At 41.4% G+C, this 20399-nt stretch overlaps 1 long non-coding RNA gene across 3 annotated transcripts in view; it reads left to right on the top strand.

Annotated features, from left to right (window-relative positions):
• Positions 1-20399, top strand: part of LOC309830717 — a 68983-nt gene that overhangs the window by 19538 nt on the left and 29046 nt on the right. For 2 of the 3 annotated variants that reach the window (XR_014297524.1, XR_014297525.1), the window contains exons 2-3: positions 12939-13106; positions 17041-17151. This is a non-coding gene — a long non-coding RNA (uncharacterized lncRNA). Of the gene's footprint in view, positions 1-12938; positions 13107-17040; positions 17152-17935; positions 18059-20399 lie in introns of all 3 variants that reach the window. The other variant, XR_014297526.1, reaches the window with a different exon arrangement.

The raw sequence follows: 20399 nt of genomic DNA, 5'->3' as shown, positions 1-20399 counted from the left end.
TTATTTATTACTTTTTAAAAAACTTTTATTGAAGTACAGTTGATTTACAGTGTTGTGTTAATTTCTGCTGTACAGCAAAGTAACTCAGTTATACACATATATTCTTTTTCATTATGCTTTATTACAGGATATTGAATATAGTTCCCTGTGCTATACAGTAGGCCCTTGTTGTTTATCCATCCTATATATAATAGTTTGCATCTGCTAATCCCAAACTCCCAATACTTCTCTCCCTCATCCCCCGCTCAACAACCACAAGTAGTCTGTTCTCTATGTCTGTGAGTCTGTTTCTGTTTCATAGATATGTTCATTTGTGTTGTATTTTAGATTCCACATATAAATGATATCATATGGTATTTGTCTTTGTCTGACTTACTTCACTTAGTATGATAATCTCTAGGTCCATCCATGTTGCTGCAGATGGCTTTATTTCATTCTTTTTTATGGCTGAGTAGTATTCCATTATACATATATACCACATCTTCTTTTTCCATTCATCTGTCTTTGGACATTTAGGTTGTTTCCATGTCTTGGCTATTGTAAATAGTGCTGCTGTGAACATACGGGTATCTTTTCGAATTAGTTTTGTCTGGGTATATGCCCAAGAGTGGAATTGATGGATCATATGGCAACTCTATTTTTAGTTTTTTAAGGAACCTCCATACTGTTCTCCATAGTGGCTGCACCAGTTTACATTCCCACCAACGGGGTAAGAGAGTTCCCTTTTCTTTACACCCTCTCCAGCATTTCTTTTTTGTAGACTTTTTAATGATGGCCATGACCAGTGTGAGGTGGTACCTCATTGTAGTTTTGATGTGCATTTCTCTAATAATTAGTGATGATGAGCATTTTTTCCTGTGCCTGTTGGCTATCTGTATGTCTTCTTTGGAGAAATGTTTATTTAGGTCTTCTGCCCATTTTTTTGATTGGGTTGTTTGTTATTTTGTTACTGAGCTGCATGAGCTGTTTGTATATTTTGGAAATTAAGCCCTTATTGGTCACATAATTTGCAAATATTTTCTCCCAATTCGTAGGTTGTCTTTTCATTTTGTTTATGGTTTCCTTTGCTGTGCAAAAGCTTATAAATTTGATTAGGTCCCATTTGTTTAGTTTTGCTTGTATTTCTATTGCCTTGGGAGACTGACCTAAGAAAACATTTATATGATTTACGTCAGAGAGTGTTTTTCGTTTTTTCTCTTCTAGAAGTTTTATGGTGTCTTGTCTTATATTTAAGTCTTTAAGACATTTTGAGTTTATTTTTGTGTATGGTGTCAGGGTGTGTTCTAACTTCATTGATTTACATGTGGCTGTCCAGCTAGCCCAACACCACTTGCTGAAGAGATTGTCTTTTCTCCATTGTGTATTCTTGCCTCATTTGTCGAAGATCAATTGACCATAGGTGTGTGCGTTTATTTCCAGGCTCTCTATTCTGTTCCATTGATCTGTGTGTCTGTTTTTGTGCCAGTACCATGCAGTTTTGATTACTGTAGCTTTGTAGTATTGTCTGAAGTCTGGGAGGGTTATGCCTTCGCTTTGTTCTGTTTCCTCAGGACTGCTTTGGCAATTCTGGGTCTTTTATGGTTCCATATAAATTTTAGGATTTTCACATTCTGTGAAGAATGTCATGGGTAATTTGATAGGGATCATGTTAAATCTGTAGGTTGTTTTTGGTGGTATGGCCATTTTAACAGTATTAATTCTTCCAATCCAAGAGCATGGGATATCTTTCCATTTATTTGAATCATCTTCAGTTTCCATTATCAGTGTTTTATCGTTCTTGGCATATAAGTCTTTCACTTCCTTGATCAGGTTTATTCCTAAGTTTTTTGTTTTTTGGGTTTTTTTGATGTGATTTTAAACGTGATTTTTTTTTTTTTTTTTTTTACTTTCTGATATTGCATTGTTAGTGTAAAGAAATGCAACAGGTTTCTGTATGTTAATCTTGTATTCTGCTACCTTGCTGAATTTTTTTTAAATCAGTTTTAGTAGTTTTTGTGTGGAGTCTGTATGGTTTCCTATATATACTATCATGTCATCTGCATATAAGGACAATTTTACCTCTTCTCTTCCAATTTGGATACCTTTTATTTCTTTTTCTTGTCTGGTTGCTGTGGCTAGGACTTCCAATACCATGTTGAAAAGAAGTGGTGAGAGTGGGCATCCTTGTCTTGTTCCAAATTTTAGTGGGAAGGCTTTCTTTCAGCTTTTTACCATTGAGTTTTATGTTGGCTATGGGTTTGTCATAAATAGCTTTCATCATGTTATGTTCCCTCTATACCCACTTTGGTAAGAGTTTTTATCATAATGGATGTTAAATTTTATCAAATGCTTTTCCTGTATCTGTTGAGATCACCATGTGGTTTTTGTTTTCTCTTTTGTTGATGTGGTGTATCACATAGATTGATTTGTGTATGTTTTACCATCCTTGTGACCCTGGGATGAATCCAACTTGATTGTGGTGTATGATCCTTTTTCATGTGTTGTCAGATTCCGTTTACTAATATTTTGTTGAGAATTTTTGCATCTATATTTATCAAATATAGGTATCAGTATATAGCTATAGATCAATATATTCATAGATAATAGATTAATATAGTCATCAATACAGATACAGATTTGCTGATATTGGCCTGTAATTTTCTTTTTTGGTGTTTGTCTGGTTTTGGTATCAGGGTGATAGTGGCTTCATAGAATGACTTTGGGAGTATTCCCTCCTCTTCAGTCTTTTGGAAGAGTTTGAGAAGGATCAGTATAAGTTCTTATTCATATGTTTGGAAGAATTCCCCAGTGAAGCCATCTGGTCCTGGACTTTTGTTTGTAGGGAGTTTGTTTTTTTGTTTTTGTTTTTTTAAATTACAGATTCTATTTCACTTCTAGTGATCAGTCTATTCAAATTTTCTGTTTCTTGATTCAGTTTTGGTGGGCTGTATGTTTCTAGAAACTTGTCCATTTCTTCTAGGTTGTCCAATTTGTTGGCATATAATTGTTCATAGTATTCTCTTATTTTTTTTATGTCTATAGTATTCTTTATTATTTCTCCTCTTTCATTTCTTATTTTATTTGGGTCCTCTCTTTTCTTCTTGGTGAGCCTACCCAGAGGTTTGTCAATTTTGTTTACCCTTTTGAAGAACCAGCTCTTGGTTTTATTGATTTTTCTGTTGCTTTTTAATCTCTTTTATTTATTTCTCTCTGATCTTTACTATTTCCTTTCTTCTGCTGACTTTAGGTTTTGTTTGTTCTTCTTTTTCTAATTCTTTTAGGTGGTAGGTTAGGTTGTTTATTTGAGATTTTTCTTGGTTTTTTTGAGGAAGGCCTGTATCACTATGAACTTACCTCCAAGAACTGCTTTTGCTGCATCCCATAGATTTTGTACAGTTGTTTTGTATATTTTTATTTTTATATGAAGCTGATACGACTGGATTCTAAGTACACTGAGATTGTCAGAAGGTTACATATTTCCTTCTGATTCTTTAGGTTTTTTCTTTGATTTCATACTCTTTTTAAAAAAAAAAATTCAGTGTACCTGCCCCATTTATTTTAACAAACACAAAACATTCACATAATGTTTAACATTTGATGGACACAACCCTATGTTATAGATACTATTGTTGTCCCAACTTACAGATGAGGAAACAGAGACATGGAAAGATTAAATTCTTTGCCAAGTTCCCACAACTAATAGATGGCAAAAACTGAGATTTGATCCTGGGCTTCCAGCATTTGAGCCCATACTTTCAGTTAGCAGCTCTCAGAGTTTTTGGTCTCAGGACCCCCTTATATTCTGAAAAAATGACTGAGCCAAAATGTATACGGACATACAAAGGCCCTATATCTAAGAAATCTTGATAAAGAAAACAATTTTTAATAAAAAAATGACTGGTTCTCAAAGTTGGAAGACTTAACCAGCATATTTCAACATTTACTACAAAACTACCGTAATTAACACAGAGTACTTTTGGAGCAAGGATAGATAAATATACCACTGGAACAGAACAAAGAATCCGTAAATAGACCCACAGATGTATGTTTTCTTGATTTACATCAAAGGTGCCACTGTAATTACATGGGGGAATGATTTTGGAACAACTAATTGTGTGTATGGAGAAAAGTAAAGCCTGACCTTTAACTCAAACACAAAAATTTGTTAAGTATATCATAGACCTAAAATCAAAAGATAAAACAATCAAACTTCCAAATAAAAGCATAGGAGAATATTTTCCTGGTATTGTGGTAAATAAAGTTTTTAATCAGATCACAAAATACACTAAACCAAATAAGAGAGATTGATAAATTTGACTTAAATTAGAACATCTGATCATCAAAACGCATCATTAAGAAAGTAAATAGGGGCTTCCCTGGTGGCGCAGTGGTTGAGAGTCTGCCTGCCGATGCAGGGGACACAGGTTCATGCCCCGGTCCGGGAAGATCCCACATGCCGCGGAGCGGCTAGGCCCGTGAGCCATGGCTGCTGAGCCTGCGCATCCGGAGCCTGTGCTCCTCCGCAACGGGAGAGGCCACAACAGTGAGAGAGGCCCGCATACCGCGCAAAAAAAAAAAAAAAAAAGTAAATAGGCCAGCTATAGAATGATAAAGAATTCATATACAGAATATACAAAGAACTTCTACAAATCAATAAGCTAAAGATAATTTTTTTTCCTATTCATCTTTTTTTTTTCTTTAGGGTTTGAGGTAGAGGTTTTTTTTAAGGTTTTTTTAAAATTGAAGTATAGTTAATTTACATTGTTGTATTTCAGGTATACAGCAAAGTGATTCAGTTATCTGTGTGTGTGTGTATGTATGTACATACATATATACATATACACACATATATCCTTTTTTAGATTCTTTCCCATTATAGGTTATTTTAAGATATTGATTAATCTTCGCTATGCTGTACAGTAGGTCCTTGTTGTTTATCTATTTTATATATAGTAATGTGTATCTGTTAATCCCAAACTCCTAATTTATCTCTCCCCACCCCTTGCTATCCCCTTTGGTAACCATAAGTTTGTTTTCTATGTCTGCGAGTCTATTTCTGTTTTGTAAAGAAGTTCATTTGTATCATTTTTTGGATTCCACATATAAGTGATATAGTATTTATCTTTTTAAAACGAACAAAAGATGTGAACAAGCATTTCATGAAAGAGGATATTCAAATGACCAATTAATGTATTAAAAGGAACTCAGAATAATATCAAAGAAATGCAAATTAAAACCATAATAACACAATTAGCAGAATGGATAAAAAAATTTTAAACTTTCATTATCAAGTGTTGCTGAGGATGTGGAGTAACTGAAATTCTCATCCATTATGATTTGGCAGCTTCTAATAAAGCCAAACATAGACCTACTGTGGAACCCAACAATTCCACATCCAGGCATATGCTCAAGAAAAATTAATTCATATGGCCACCAAAGACTTGTACAAGAATGTTCATAGCAGCTTTATTCATAATAGTCAAAAACTGGACAAAATCCAAATGTCTGTCAACAGGAAAAGAAAACAATATGTGATATAGTTGTACAATGGAATATTACTGGCAATAATAAAAATGAACAGACTATTAATACACAGAATGACATGTATGAATCTCAAGAACGCTATGCTGAGAGAAAAAAGCCAGGCACAAAAGTATACATATTAAGATTCCATTCATATGAAGTTAAGAACAAGCAAAACTAATCTATGATGACAGAAATCAGAATAATGGTGACCTCTGGTGGATTGGTGAGTCCTTCCATGATGATGGAAATGGCCTATAACTTGAATGTGGTGGAGGTTACATGGTGTATACATATGTAAAAATGAATTGAGCTGAATGTTTAAGATTTGTGTACTGTATGTAAATTATACATCAGTAAAACTTTAAATAAAAAGGACCTCCAAAGAGCCTTTGTTTATGTGAGTTATATCTATCAAATTTTATATTAGAAATTGAAATTGTGAAATTTTAAGGTATTAACTCATTTTTAAATAAAAAAAACTTACCACACATTAACATACATAATGTCTTTATGAAAAATAACTATTTTCTAAAACAAAAAATTAGAGGAGTGGCATTGTTTTACATTTTTGCAAATTTCTTTAACGTCTGACTAAAATAAGACAGCTGGAAAAAAGACAGCTGGATTCTCAAACCTGCTTCTGCATTTAATGTGTTAAAATATCATGTTATGCAGCCTTTGGAAACTCTACTGTACACTTACAGGAGAAGGCAAATGAAAAGACAAATGAAACTTATAAAAATAGTTTTAACCTCATGATTCTCTGGAAGTCTCAGAGACCCTAGAGTACCCCATATTATACTTTGGGAACTGCTGCTCTGACCCACCCTCCTTTGCTGCCTTTTTAGCATGTTGCTAGAAGAGAAATGTAATATTCAAGTTTAGAATGGGGTTCATGTTAGCTATTTTATTACACAGATTCCTTAGTATCTCTTTCATTTTCCACAGTTCTACCCCTGCCTCCCCTACATTTTCCAGGGCCAATAAGTTTGGAGATGAAGACTTCTCTTCCTCTTGGCCCTTGTCCTCTCTGTAGTGGAGGCTATATTCCAGCAAGCAGGTAGATGTTAACAATAGGACACATGAGCATGACAGGGGCTGACTTTGATCATTATCCACCCTCTTAGCATAATTATCATCATAAGTTGCTGCAAGAATTAGTTTTCGTTTCATCTCTCAACTCACAGGTCACCCCTATGACTGTATAGGAAGCACCTTGGTTAGTGACTTAGTAACCTCAGCTGTCTCACACCAGTTCACATCACTGTCCTTTCCAGAGGCAGGACTGCCTTAAGGACCTTGACATGGCACTCTTTTGCCTTCTTAGTGTGTCTTTAGTTATAGTTTACAGCTGCTGGGTACAGCCAGATGACTGTAGGTACTGGTTGGCTTTCTGAGATGCATCTAATATGAGCGTAAGACATACGCTTCAGAACAATTTTTTCCAACATTTTTTAATGAAAAATTTCAAACATACAAGAGAGTTGAAAGAATTTTATGGTAAAAACCAATATACTCATCATCTAGATTTTACAATTTACATTTTACTATATTGCTTTATCATATATGTCTATCCATCCCTCTATCCATCCATAAATGATTTTTTATGCATTTCAAAGTAAGTTGCAGACATAAATACACTACACTCCTCAATGCTTCAGCATGCATACGTTTAACTAGAATTTAATGTTTGTGTAGAGGGTTGTTTTTTTTTTTCAGGTAAACTTTGTATATGGTTTACCCAAAGGCACTGAAAACTATGTCCACATAAAAACCTGCACATGTATGTTTATAGCAGCTTTATTCATAATTGCCAAAACTTGGAAGCAACCAAGATGCCCTTCAGGAGATGAATGGATAAATGAACTGTGGTACCTGCAGGCAATGGATTATTTTTCAGCACTAAAAAGAAATGCATTTCAAGCCATGAAAAAAAAAATGAAGGAAACTTAAATGCATATTACTAAGTGAAAGAAGCCAGTCTGAAAAGGCTACATACGGTATGATTCCAACAGTATGACATTCTGGAAAACGCAAAGCTATGGAGATAGTAAAAAGATTAGTGGTTGCCAGAGGTTAGAGGGGAGGGAAGGATGAATAGGCAAAGCACAGAGGATTTTTAGCATGGTGAAACTGTTCTGTATGATACTACAATCTTGGTATGTTATTATATATTTGCCCAAACCCATAGAATATACAAAACCAAAAGTAAACCCTAATGTAAACCACAGACTTTGGGCAATTATGATATGTCAATGTAGGTTCATCAGTTATAACAAATGTACTACTCTAGTGAGTGATGTTGATAATGGGGCAGGCTGAGCATATGTGGGGGTAGGGAATATATGGGAAATCTCTGTCAGTTCTTCTCAATTTTGCTGTGAACCTAAAACTGCTCTAGGGACTTCCCTGGTGGCACAGTGGGTAAGAATCCACCTGCCAATGCAGGGAACATGGGTTCGATACCTGGTCCAGGAAGATCCCACAGGCTGCAGAGCAGCTAAACCTGTAAGCCACAACTATTGAGCCTGTGCTCTAGAGCCGACGAGCCACAACTACTGAGCCCACGCGCCCTGGAGACCACACACCACAACTACTGAGCCGACGCACCACAACTACTGAAGCCCGCGCACCTAGAGCCTGTGCTCCACAACAAGAGAAGCCACCACAATGAGAAGCCCGTGCACTGCAAGGAAGAGTCGCCCCCACTCACTGCAACTAGAAAAAGCCAGCATACAGCAACGAAGACCCAATGCAGCCAAAAATAAATAAATTAATTAAAAACAAAAGAAAAACCTGCTCTAAAAAAAAATTATCTTAAAAAAAATAAGTCCTGTCAGAAGAATGAGCTCTCTAGAAGACAAAGGCTGCTTTCATTTAAAAAAATTCATGTACAGTGAAGTGGACAAATTGTAAGTACAGCATTTGGTTAGTTCTGACAAATACGTTCACATGTGTTTCCCATATAGAATTGTAAAATATGACTATCACTCCAGAGTTTTTCTTGTGGTCCTTCTCAGTGAATACCTGACCCCACCACACTCCCGGAGACAGGTACCTGTTTTCAGAATAATTTTTAACTTACACCCAGTGAAATTCTTTTTTAAATTAAATCCAGAAATCTCTGGATTACTTGGGCTTATTGTTCTTGGTTATAGACTCTCTAGAAGTCACAGAAAATTTCCAGCCTTTCCTTAGATGATAAGATATTTTGTGTAAATGACTTTTTATCTATAAGTTATTTTTTAAATTTACTTTTTATTTTATATTAGAGTATAGCTGATTTACAATATTGTGTTAGTTTCAGGTGTACAAAGTGATTCAGCTATGCATATATCCATTCTTTTTCAGATTCTTTTCCCATACAGGTTATTACACATTATTGAGTAGAGTTCCCTGTGCTATACAATAGGTCCTTGTTGATTATTTTACATATAATAGTGTGTATATGTTAATCCCAAACTCCTAATTTATTCCTCTCCCCACCTTTCCCCTTTGGTAACCATAAGTTTGTTTTTGAAGTCTGTGAATAAGTTTCTGTTTTGTAAATAAGTTCATTTGTATCATTTTTTTAGATCCCACGCATAAGTGATATCATAGGCTATTTGTCTTTCTCTGTCTGACTTCACTTAGTATGATAATCTCTAGGTTCATCCATGTTGCTGCAAATGGCATTTCACTCTTTCTTATGGCTGAGTAATATTCCATTGTATATATGTACATCTTCTTTATCCATTCCTCTGTTGATGGACATTTAGGTTGCTTCCATGTATTGGCTATTGTACATACTGCTGCAATGAACATTGGAGTGCATGTATCTTTTCGAATTACGTTTTTCTTCAGATATACGCCCAGGAGTGGGACTGCTAGATCATATGGCAACTCTTTTCAATTTTTTAAGGAACCGTCATACTGTTCTCTATAGTGGCTATACCAGTTTACATTCCCACCAACAGTGTAAGAGAGTTCCCTTTTCTCTACACCCTCTCCAGCATTTCTTATTCGTAGACTTTTAAATCATGGCCATTCTGACTAGTGTGAGGTGGTACCTCATAATTTTGATTTGCATTTCTCTAATAATTAGTGATGTTGAGCATCTTTTCATGTGCCTCTTGGCCATCTTCTTTGGAGAAATCTCTATTTAGATCTTCTGCCCATTTTTTGATTGGGTTGTTTGTTTTTTTGATATTGAGCTGCATGAGCTGTTTGTGTATTTTGGAGATTAATCCCTTGTTGGTTGCTTCATTTGCAAATATTTTCTTCCATTCATTGGGTTGTCTTTTCGTTTTGTTTATGGTTTTCCTTTGGTGTGCAAAAGCTTGTAAATTTGATTAGGTCCTGTTTGTTTATTTCTGTTTTTATACTGAGTTATTTTAAATTATGAAACAGAAGAACTGATCTTCAAGCACAGAATAGGTGTTCAGTATAAGCTTTTTATTTCCATAATTCTAAACTGCATGGATCTAAGAAAAATGTATTTAATGGGCAAAACTTTCAAAAGAAAAGAAAAAGCAAGTCACTGTCACTCATTCCTATATAGCAATAGTCCAGTGAAGGCAAAGCTCTCAATGTATTGTACAAGGTGAAAAAGAAGCTCTCAGGCTTCAGAGTTGCAGGATATTATTAAAGCCCTGTGACCATAAACCAGGCTGGCCTTAGTGCCTCTTTCCCAGACAGTCTTATTTAACATCAGCACTCCAGGCAGGGCAGGTCAGAACCTTTCAGAGCCAGGAAAATACCTCCTGCAGTGCTTAATCATACACATCTTGAGGCTTGTGGATAAACTCTTTATCAAACGAAGGCTTGAGTCCCAAACAAGTATTGAGTGGCTCATTTATTCCTTCTTTTGTCCCACCAAAATGATTTTTTTAGTGCATGGACAATTCTGCAGAGATTTATTAAGTCCTCATATAGACCTATTCCTGTGGAGCATGTGAGGATGAAAAATATGATTCTCAATTTCAAGGGGTTTTATGTTTTAGGGGGAGAACCAGGTAGAGGAGAATTCCAGTTAAGAGGAGGTAGGGCATGATGGAGAGGGAACTTCTGGAAGAGGGAAAATCTGAACTAGACCTTGAAAGATTGGTAAGGTTTTTTTTTTTTTTACAAATATGGATGAAAAGAAAGAGCAAATAATTTTTCATACTGCAGCCCGAGTGATCTTTATGAAGCACAAATCTGATCATTACATTCCTCTACGTAAAGCCCTTCATCGATGAGAAATATTAACACTCGTGTTTTATGAGATAATAGTGCCTGGCACACAGTGGATGAGGAAACTGAGGCCCAGTAGGGGCCGTGCCCTCCCCAGAGCTAGGTACTTAATGGCAGAACCAGACTGGGACTTAGTCCCCTAGGAAATACTCCTCTCCTTAGGCATCTCAGTAGCCATTTTAGGTTCAAGAAAATAAATCAGCATCCTAGGATACAAGTATATCTGGGCTGTGGAGGACCATACAGCCATTCAAACCGGTGGGCACATCTGCGTGTAATCACCCAGAAGGAAATTCAAGATTACTGCTAATTCAGTAAGGGAAGTTGCCGAAATTATAGGTAGCATAATCCTGTTTTCACAAAACTAATGAAGTTTGTGAGTGGCAGGAAGAGGTCTGGAATGATAACACCAATGTGCTAGCTGAGGAGGGGGGATTTGGCAGAGGAACTTTCACTTGTTAACATATACATTTCTTTGTTGCTAGAGTTCGTTTTGGTGGCGGGTGGTCGTCTTGTTTTATTTACAAGGAGCACGCGTTTTGTTTCTAATTAAAAAGGCAGGCAAAACCAAACTCTCCGCTGACCCTCAGGATTGTGTCCAAATTCCTTACTGAGGCCCCTCTTGATCCACCTGCCTTCACGCCTGCTCTCCCCCTTCCAGTTCCGCCTGCATCCGAGCTCCAGCTGCCAGAACTCAGGGCTCTGCCTTCTGGACTGTGAGCTTCTTCTTCTCTCTACCCTTCTTTTCCCCTTCTCTCAGTGGGGCTGTCTTTTATTTATCCTTCAGGGCTGGTGCTTCCTGAAATACTTTCTTCCCTATTGTTTGGCACCATGTTGCCTTCGTTTTCCTTTTTCTTTTCCTTCCTGCCCCCTTTGGCAGCTCATTTCTTCTCCCTGGCCTTTTAGCTCAGTCCTTGGCCGCCTGTTCTCTCTCGGGCGGAGCTCCTTCCCATCTACTTCTTCCGTTCCATCGCTCTGCCTCGACTCTCACACGTCCAACCCCAGGCCACACTTCCCTCTGAGCACGACATTTGGAGAGCCTTCTTCAGAACTAACCCCCCGACTTCCCCGGGACACACATACCCTCAGCAGGTGACACTGTTGTCCTTCCTGTGTGCTTCTCCCCTCTCTGCAGCCCAGACACTTTTCTTTATTGCACTGCTGCTCCCTTCTCACCCAGAGCATGATGGCCCTGTACCTCCTCCAGAAGGCTCTTCAAAACACAGCTCTGGTGTTCCCCCTACTGAAAATCCTTCAGAGGCTTCCCGCGGCTCTGAGGACAAAGACCTTACTCTTCAACCTCAGGCTCAGCTTATCTGACCCGAGCTCACATCCCCCTGTACCCCCTGCACACCAGCCCCACTGGCCTTTCAATGCTTCCCTCTAAAGGGCCTTGCTTCCGAGACCATTGCCCTGCTGACCTGGCCTTGAGTGTGCCCTCCTCACAGCCTCCCTGCACCCTGGTTGGTGCCTAGTTACCACCTCTCTTTCCACAGAAATCACACTGCTCAAGGAAACCTTTCCTGATGCCCAAACTAGACCAAACCCCTGATGGGGCGCTCAGAGCCCCACCACTTTCCTTCACAGTCCTCCTTACCGTTTGCTGTGAAGGTTTGCATAATTCATGGATTCACTAGACTGAAAGCCCAGGCTAGGGACTGTGCCTGTTTTCCTCCTTTTGTGTCCCCCAGACCTAGCAAGGACAGGCACTCAATAACAGAAATGTGAAAGTTGAGGGAGAGGAAACAGGTGAGAAGAGTTAAGGGGAGAAAGTCCATGGGGTCAAGAATAGCTGAGTATGCCTGGTAGGCCAGCTGATGTCAGTCAGACCAAGGAATCTGGGTTGTATTTTGTGAATCAAAGGAGGTCAGCCAAGCTTCCAGGGCAGGACAGCTGAATTATATGATCAGCTCAACAGTGTAAATGGGATGACCTAGTACATTCCAAAAAGCCTTCAACAGTTTGGATTGATATTGGCTATGTCTCTGAGAAAAGGAATTGGGGATGGATTTTATTTTCTGTGTGCTGTGCTTGAAGTCTTTGGTGTTACTACTGTAGGTGAACGACACTGGAGGACTTCTCATTCAGCGGTCTGAGTGCTTCATCCATTAGCTCATTAGGACGGGAAAGCCTATGACGATAGCCGGTGGAGCATTTCTGCACCTTTCTTTAGCAAGGAGTCCAAACATTTTTTGAGTTCAATTTTTTTCTTAAAACAGGTGTTTACTAAAGTGAGCAAGGATCTTCTGCAGCTGTTTGGAGCCTGAGTGGCAGATGACACCAACTAACTGGGGACAAGTATGAGTTACACCCCAAAGGCTGCTGCAGCAGGATGCCCAGACAGCACGTAGACCACCTCCACACCTGCAGAGCTGAGAGGATCTCAGGTAAGGGGTCCATAGATGCTCAGTAATGAGGCTTGTGAGAGAAATACTTAAACTGGAGGTGAGGCCTTGATGGCAGTTTTGGCTTTGGAAGCAAGGTTGGGGTCATCATTCAGCTGCCTCTCCACCTACCTCCTGAGGGGCCCTAGGTTTTATTTATTTATTTATTTTTATTTTATTTTTGGCTGTGTCGGGTCTTAGTTACGGCGTGCAAGCTTCTCTCTAGTTGTGGCACAAGGCTCTGTTGTTGTGGCTCATGGGCCTCTCTAGTTGTGGCTCACATGCTCAGTAGTCGCGGCACACGGGCTTAGTTGCCCCGCAGCATGTGGGATATTAGTTCCCCGACCAGGGATCGAACCTACGTCCCCTGCATTGGAAGGCAGATTCTTAACCACTGGACCACCAGGGAAGTCCCCTTAGGTTATATTTAAGTAGACCGCCTTCCCTACCTATAACTGTGAGTGCCAAAGCAATCCAAACGTGCCTCCACTCTAAGCTATAAAGAAACAATTAACCACAGTTAATGGCCCATAATTTGTTACTTCTGTATTCTATTCCCAAGGTTCCCTCCTAAGTTATTACCCATGAAGAAACATAAAACTGCACATAAAACTGTATTTCACAGAAACAAAGTGAGCTCTTTTTTGCTTTATTTCCCTCTGATTTAAAACAGTGGGTCTTCCTAGATGGAAAAGAGGTTCATCCCCACAGATGGGAAAGGCTACCACTCAGTGTTTTGCACCATGACAATGCAGACACATGGACAGGACCAGCTACAGAATTTGCAAGGCCCAGTCCAAAATGAAAATGAGGCCTCTTGTTAAATATAGTAGGAATTTCAAAACTGCAATAGAAGTGCATTTCATTGCACTTCGGCAGTGCAGTGCATTGCCGAGGGCAAGGTCCTTCTGAGTACGGGGCCCTGTGTGACTGCAGAGGCTGTGCACACACCAAATTTCTAGGTACTAGGAGGATGCGGGGGTCGGGGGGGGGGGAACTCTACCCCGAGAAGCTCAAGCATAGGAGCAGCTCCTCCCCCGGCAGAGAGCCTCTGCAGAGGAGGGAGTGTCAGGAGACCTGGACAAAGCATGGGGTGGCCAGAGGGCCACTGCTGAGGGAGCAGATGGTGTGGCCAAGGACAGCGTTCTCTTGGTGGTCCTCCCAGTTCTGATCTGCTTGGGGTTTGGTTATTAGAGTGCCCACGGATCAGAAAGGAATTGGGGTGCTTTAGAAAACTAGAAGGAAGGGGCAACAAGTGAGTGTAGAAAACACTGGGATTGAGGAGGCATGAAGAAAGGGAGTTTCTAGAATGGAATTATCCCTGTTTTATTTTCATTTAATCAACCAATCTTTTTTTTTTTTTAACTGAAGTAGAATATCAAATTTAGATGATTTTTCCCCCTAAACCTACTCCTCCCCATTCTCCATTTTAGTAAATGATCCAACTGGATGGATCACTGTCCATCCAGGTGATCCAGGCAGAAACCTGGAGTCTGGTTCCTCCTCCTCCTTTGCCTCAACAGTGCTCACTGAATCCTGTTAGTTCTCTCTTCAGGGTCCTTCTTGGGCCTGCACATCTACCTCTGTATCCAATGATGCCACCACCACTTCTTGCCATGACTGACAGCAGCCTCCTCACTGCCTAGCTTTTGAATCATGCAGACTAGAGTTCAAGTCCTCATTCTGCCACATGTTAGCTGAGTGACCTTGGATAGGGCTCTTCACCTTTCTGAGCCTCAGTTTATTCATCTGTAAAATGGGAATAATAATACAAAGGGTTGTTGTCTGGACTAAATGAAATGACGAAAGTGTCTTAGCACACAGTACATGCTCAATGAATTAGCTTCTTGTCTCTTTCCCTCTTCATTCCTCAGGCCTTAGTTTATACATTACTTCCCTAGGAACCCCTCTGCCGACTTGCTGCAAGTTCCCACAGATCCCCAGACTGCTCTGCAGCGTTCATCACACTTACCTGTCTTTTGTCCACAGTCTTCTCCATGAGCACAGGATTCTGGCTTTCTCTGCCTACTGAGGTGCCTGACATGAAGTAGGAATTCATATTTTGTTATTTGACTGGTATCCTTGTATATAATCAAAGGTTCCCAGCCATGGGGTCTCTGTAATGTCCCCCCACCAACTCTAGGTAAGTGGGCAGATGACCATAAACAAACGATGGAAACCAAGAGCATCCTACCCAATATAAATTAAACCTAGGGCACTGGGGCAACTCGTCATAGCAGATCCCGTTCATGAGAAGCAGACCTTGGTCAGGTAAGGCCCATTCAAGGCAAGCTGACCAAACCAGGAAGCCAGTGCTCCAGATCAACACAAACTTCCCTGGGAAGGCAGTGAGGCTGGGCTAAGGAAGGGACAGCACTACGGGCAGGATCACCCGCCCTGGAGAAGGAATGAAGGTGGCCCCCATTCATTGACCCAGGGCCACCTGAGTAGTTGGGCCAACCCTCCTCCTCAGGCCTTGACAGCTCCCCACTAGATATCCCCCACTGAGGCCAGTCAATTGCATGAGAGGTATGCACACCAAGGGGCTGACGCCCTGAGAAGCCCAAGGTGGAGGGGCTGGGTTTTTTGTTTTCTGAACTTTGAAATAACATATACGTAGAAAAGTACATTAAAAATCTGTAGTTTATACTCCAATAAAGATGTTAAAAAAATTTTTTTAAAAACCTGTAGAGGCTGATGAGTTATCAGATGAGCATTCATGAAACCCACTACTCTGATCAGTACCTAAAGCATCTCCAGCACTCTGGAAGCCCACTTACCCTCCCCAACCTGCTCGCTCCAACCCCTAGAGATGACCAAGGCCCTGGCTTTCGTAGTTACCATACCTTGGCATCTGAAATAATACTTTTGCCTGGTTTTGAACTTTTAAAGAATAGAATCATACAGCACATAATATTGTTCTTTTTTCTGTTCAGTATTATGTGAGACTCATCTGTGTGTTTGTATGTGTAACTAGTTTATTCATTCATTGCTGTGTTAGATCTTGTAGATGAATGTTTCACAAACTGTTTATCCCTTGCTCTGTTGATGGACATTTGTACTGTTTCTGGCTTGTGTATTTTATTGCCTTAGTGTGAGGCTGTCCTGGATGACTTGCAGAGGCAAGGGGAGTTTGGAGCAGAAGGGAAAGGAGGGGGAGAGGCAGGAGGAGCTCTGGGCATGGGGGCAGGGCAGGTGAGAGGGACTCTCAGGTCAGATAGGGCTGTAGAAGTACAGAGTGGGGCTGACGGCACCGTGGAGGAAAGGGTGCCAGAGGGCTCCTTTGAAAGTTTGCTCCTACTCAGAGACTAGAGGAGTGCAGTTCCCTTCTGAGGGCAAGTGTTCTGCGTGCTGAAGGCCATGGTCATGTGGTTTAGCAGGCAGGAGTTCAACTCCTCCACCTTCTGGACCTGCTGCCTGAACCCACTTCTCTGCTCCCCATGGGGTGCAGGGCCGGCTCTGCATGCCTAGAGAGAAAGCCAGGCAGGGCAGCTGATAGCAAAATATTGCCCTAGGGGGACAGAGGCAACACCACAAACTGGCCAGGGAGTCACCTCTGGTGCCTCTTTCTCAGGATGGGCAGACATCAAGAGATTTGTGTTTGGGAAGTTCAGGGATCACCACTGCCCATCCAGACACTGACCAGAATGGAGGTAAGGCGGCAGAGCCCCGAAAGGAAGGGGCCAGCACGGCTGACTGCTTGCCCAGCCCTCACCTGCCCTGGAAGCAACGCCACCCTGTGGAGCCCACCTCTCGGAGACTCCCAGCAGCCCCGGGCAGAGCTCCCACCCCAGCAAGAGAACCTGTCCCTGGTAACACTCCACCCACTTAAGTGGCTGGATCTTAAGTATTTCACCTTGGGGACCATCTTGGCTGGAGATGGCCGGGAGTCCCTATCACCCCTGAAAGACCTGACATGTTTCCCTCCTCCCTCCAGCTGAGCAGGTACAGGTAAGAAGAGAAGTTCTCTTGCCTTGGAGCAGTACAGCTACCTGGGAAACAAGAAGGGTTCCTGCTGCTTCCAGCTCTGGACGACGTGTGAAAGCAGGTAAGGTGGGGGCCTCAGGCAGAGCAGAAGTTCAAGTGTGGGCTTTGCAGGATGCTACCCATGCTGCAGGGCAACTAGACTTTGTAAAACATGATCTATTTCCTCATTGGATCCTCAACAGCTTTGTGGGTTGACTGGACAAACTTCCCCATAGAGGAGAAATTAAAGCAGAGTAGAGTGGTCAAGGCTACACCCTAAATCATCAATGAAGGGGCTAGAACACAGGTCCCACAATCTCCGGGTCAGGGCAGCACAGAGCTACGCACACACAGGCATGTGCCTAGACAGACACCCAGCTCTGGCTTCTTGGGCTAAGAGTTGCCTTGACCCCTGACACCTGCCTTGGGGAGGAATTCAACTCTTCCTAGCGGGGCTTGGGAGAGAGGATGGCAAAGTGACATCAGTGTTCACACCTGCTCCAAGCTGACTGGGAAGGAAATGCTGACATCCTAGCACTTTAGATCCTGCACACAGAAGACAAAAGGCAAGGCCCGTGCTGCAGGCCTTTTGGTTCAGCCATCCTTTCAACTGACAAGACTGGGCAAGCAGTCCTCAGGCCCATGAGAACCAGTCCCCAAGTTAATGCCTCAGAGCTGCACAGGGTAGATGTTAGGGTATGTATGTGAGGTGGCCTTGCACACTGGCTCGGGTGGGCATACCTGATGCCTTAGCAGTTTCTCCAAGCCCCTGGGGAAGGATGACTTCGCTGCATTTCTGGCAGAGACTCGGAACTGTTGTTAATAAAGTGTCTCCATTTTAAGTACCCTGATTTATAAATTTCCAGGGAAGCAGGTGTGGAAGGAGGGCAGAGACTGAACCTCAGGAACACCAATACCAACATAGGCACAGGGAAAGGATGGTCTGGCGCAGCCTCTAAGGCCCACTGCAGAGGCAGAAGAGCCAGCAGGTATGGATAGTCCTTGGGGACACCCAAGAACGTGCTGGGGGGCAGAAGTCTGAGGCAGCAGTTGGCTGGTTTATCAACTCAAGTGAAAGAATAGAAAGAATTATGCTACCCAGGTCAGGTCCCAAGGGCTGACAGGGACTTCAAAATTGGGAGCCTCCCCAGTATAGAGTATGTGCCAGTGAGTACCAGAATCTTCTGGGTGACTTGAAAGAACCTCTAGTTCTAGGGACTGATTTTCCAATGGGCAAAATACAGTAGGGGAACCATTTATAATTAACTCACATCTGTTTTAATTTGGATGACGAAGGCTTAAATACGTTCAGCCACCATGGGCTCCTTTGGCATTGGAGATGAAAGGAGGACGAGCTGAAGGCAAGGTCTTCACTCCTTTTCCAACCTTGGGCTCGCTTGCCAGGTAGTGAACACAATCTGGTCCAGGCCTTAGACATCCATGCTGGGCAGAGGTAAGGCCCACCTCACTCTACCTCCCCTGCCTCCTCAGCCTGGAGAGCTGGCTGGTCTGCATATCTTAGGGCTTGGTCAGTCTTCAGTCAGGAACCTAAAACTCATCACCTGTTCAGCAAAGTGAGGCCTCATCAGTCTCCACAGGACTCAGAGTTCTTAGATGCCACCCCAACTCCAACAAGCGATTTCTTTCTCTTGGCCCCCTTTCCCATTGCTTTTATAGGACTTTAAAGCAGCAGTGCACCTGCAGACTTGCATCCATTAAAAAAATATATTTTAAGTTCATATATGAACTTTAAAGTCTCTGAGTAGTGATAAACTTGCAATTTATTTTAACTCAGATCAGAATGTTACCTCTGTAAGGTGGAAGACCCAGGGCAGGGCCAGTCATCTTCTAGTTTTTAATACATGGTGGGACAGAAGCTCTGTCTGGCTCTGACCATTCAGAATGTCCACCAGCAGCCAGAGACAGAAATGTCACCTCATTAATGGATGGTGGAAAGGGGAGCACTTTCTAGGCACTCACTGTCAACCCCCTCTTTGTGGCCAGTGCTCTGCTCTAGATAAGGAAATGCTCAGTTCCTCACCACCCACGGGCAACTCAGCTGGCGCTGCGGGGCTGGATTCCAGCCCAAGTTTGTGGGCTCAGAAACCCCAGGTTCTTTCCACCAAACGAGTGGGTTTGAAACTGGTTCTTGTGGCAGTGCTTCAGAGGTTCCCTGCAAAGTGTCATCTTAAATTTTAAAAGTCGTCTGTAACACGTACACTCAGATGTAAAACATGCATTGCTTAGGCTGCCTGAGACCTCAGGTAAGGCCTCCATTATTGTGCTTGTGTGGGCTTCTCAGGTCGCTGATGCAGAAGGTGCAAGCCTTGTGCTGGGATCGCCACACCCAGCTGCAACTCAGTGCTATGGCTCTCACCATAGTACAGTTTTAGTGATTATAACCTTCGTGTGTTTCTTACCTGATGTATGGAGGAAAAGGGCTGAAAGCAGGTATTGGATATTCCTCTTGATCTTTTTTCAAGTATCTACTGCAGACAACCTATGACTATTTCCACTTACACAGATAAAAATCAGGATTTTTTCCTCTATACTATACCAAACAAAATCAGATATAAATTGGACACTGAGATAGCTCACAACTAACCCATTTGCACTAGTCAAAAATGCTCCCCCCACCACCCTTGCCACCCCACTAGTTTAAGACATGACTTGAACTTAGTTCATGCTATTAACACTTTTTATGTACATGAAAGGTTTAAAAGAAAAACAAAAATACTGCATTACAATATCAAAGCCTTTTGATTTGGGTTACCAGGGAGAGGAGGGCTCACAGTTTAAGCCTTCTGGTAGTGACTACTAAGCTCTTTTCCAAGATTTCTGGTTTGGCTAACTCAAAGAGAACCAGGTTAGAGTAACTATTTATCTAAGGCTGCTTTCTGGAAACCCAAGAGCACTGAGGGGAAGGGGGCAGGAGAGAATGTTTCTTATTCAAATTCTTCTGTTTATTCACTGGTAACCGTGGATGAATCTTTGCTGCTCCCTGAAACTTGGTTTTCTCAACAAAGTATCACAAACTCAAAATGGATTAAAGACCTAAATGTAAGACCGGATACTATAGAGGAAAACATACGTAGAATACACTGACATAAATTGCATCAATATCTTTTTCAATCCATCTCCCAGAGTAATGGAAATAAAAACAAAAATAAACAAACGGGACCTAATTAAACTCAAAAGCTTTTACACAACAAAGGAAACCACAAACAAAACAAAAAGATAACCCAAAGAATGGGAGAAAATATTTGCGACTGACAAGGAATTAGTCTCCAAAATATACAAACAGCTCATGCAGCTCAATGTCAAAAAAAA

The sequence above is a fragment of the Grampus griseus genome (assembly GCF_964374135.1).
Source record: "Grampus griseus genome assembly, chromosome: 12".
Lineage (NCBI taxonomy): Eukaryota > Metazoa > Chordata > Mammalia > Artiodactyla > Delphinidae > Grampus > Grampus griseus.
The sequence above is the reverse complement of the archived record's forward strand: the minus strand, read 5'-3'. Positions and strand labels throughout refer to the sequence as shown.